Here is a 2,175-nt window from a genome sequence, read left to right as displayed (position 1 = left end):
AGGTTGAAAGAAAACTGAGAGAAATGAGTAAAAGCCATAATAACAGCAAGTAGTTCCACTCGTTGAGCTGAGGAATAAGAAGTTTCTTCAGGCTCGGTGCCCATAGCACAGTGGTTATGGTGCCATCCACATACACTGAGGGTGGCGAGTTCCAACCCGACCCAGGCCTGCTAAACAACAATGACAACTGCAACAAAAAATAGCTAGGCATTGTGGTGGGTGCCTGTAGTCCCCTGCTACTTGGGAGGCTGAGGCAAGAGAATCACTTAAGCCCAAGGTTTTGAGGTTGCTGTGATGCCACAGCACTCTACTGAGGGTGACATAGTTAGCTATGGCTCAAAAAAATTTTTTTTGAAAGGAAAATAAAAATTAAAAAAAATAAAGAAGTTTTTTCAGTGAAAACTTCATTGTCAATAACTATACTTGCAAAACCTGAAGTAAAACCATCTGGGAAAACAGTAGGAACATGAGGGATTGGTCGGGAAACAGTAGTAAAAGGAATAAGAAAAGAAGTGATGGAAGCAAAAGTTTATCTGGCGGGTGATGACAGTACACTTGGCCAGTGAAACTAGCAAAGGCAGTTTGCCACCAAGATGACACTTTCCAGAGCCACTGTTGTTGGTCAGTAGAATAAGGGACGATGATAAGCACAGGGTCATGTCCTAGAAGTTGCCAAAGTTGTCAGCAACCTTTAATCATTAAAGCAGCAATATGAGTGTGGTGGCTCATGCCTGTAATGCCAACACTTGGGAGGCTGAGGTGGGTGGATTGCCTGAGCTCACAAGCTTAGGGACCAGCCTGAGTCCGAACCAGACTCCGTCTCTAAAAATAGCCGAGTGTTATGGCGAGCGCCTATAGTCCCAGCTACTCAGGAGGCTAAGGCAAGAGAATCAAGAATCGTTTAAGCTCAGGAGTTTGAAGTTGGGCTATGATGCTACAGGCACTCTACCAGGAGCAACAAAGTGAGACTGTCTCAAAAAAAAAAAAAAAAGAGAGAGAATTAAAGCAGCAACCATCTCATTATAGGGAGTTAAAACTCGTTTTGGTGTTGTTCCCAAATGTATCCACTCTAAAGGGCCAAAAGATTGCCACAATAAAGCAGTGGGAGTATGAAAAGTAGGGAAAATTGGTAAATCGACTAGAAAATTGGGATTAACATGGGTAAGTTGTTCTCTCTGTAAGGCTCTCTCTACTTTAGTGAGGACTTCAATTGCTGCGGGAGTTAAAGAACAGGAAGGAGGATGAGCTGGACCTTTAATTTCCAAAGTCATTTCTCTGGAAGGACAAACTTTGGATTCAGTTATAAAAACACTTTCTGAGATGAATTAAAATTTTTGCTGACAACATATACTAAGACAAATCAATATTGTATAATATTGGAATGTATATAAACATAATTTCCAGAAAATTAACTACCACTTCATATTTGACAATATTTCCTACACATTTTTTGTTGTTATTTTTGGCCAGGGCTGGGACTGGGTTTGAACCCACTACCTCCAGTATATGGGGCTAGTGCCCTACTCCTTTGAGCCACAGGCGCTGCCCTCCTATACATTTTTAATGTATCAAATAAGCTTAATATGTCTTTCTCAGACTTTTAGTGGTCTTAATATTTCAAAAAGATCAAATTTAAAGTTTTGATTTTGGAAGGTTTGTCAAATATCAAAGACTTAAAACATTTATTCAAACAGGATTATAAGTCAAAAGGCTTTTAGGGCAATATATAGTCAACTGGATCCCATGCAAATTCTTTCACACATTTCTTTTTATGAACCTTGTTCAATCTTGCACAGGCAATTTAAAAACATTCTAAATCTTGTTTTCTCTGCTTTTCATTTTCTTTTTTTTTGAGACAGAGTCTTAAGCTGTTGCCCTGTGTAGAGTGCTGTGGCGTCACTGCTCTCAGCAACCTCAAACTCTTGGGCTTAAGTTATCCTCTTGCCTCAGCCTCCCAAGTAGCTGGGACTACAGGTGTCCACCACAACACCCAGCTATTTTTTGTTGTTGTTGTTGCAGTTGTCATTATTGTTTTAGCTGACCTCGGCTGGGTTTGAACCCACCAGCCTGGGTGTATGAGGCCGGTGCCCTACCTACTGTGCTATGGGCATGGTCAACTATGAAGTTAATTATTCACTTGTCTAAACTGATAATTAGGTTTTTTTTTTTTTTTTT

The sequence above is a fragment of the Otolemur garnettii genome, unplaced genomic scaffold (genome assembly GCF_000181295.1).
Source record: "Otolemur garnettii isolate 467f Iridium unplaced genomic scaffold, OtoGar3 scaffold00077, whole genome shotgun sequence".
NCBI classification, from domain to species: Eukaryota; Metazoa; Chordata; class Mammalia; order Primates; family Galagidae; genus Otolemur; species Otolemur garnettii.
The sequence above is the reverse complement of the archived record's forward strand: the minus strand, read 5'-3'. Positions refer to the sequence as shown.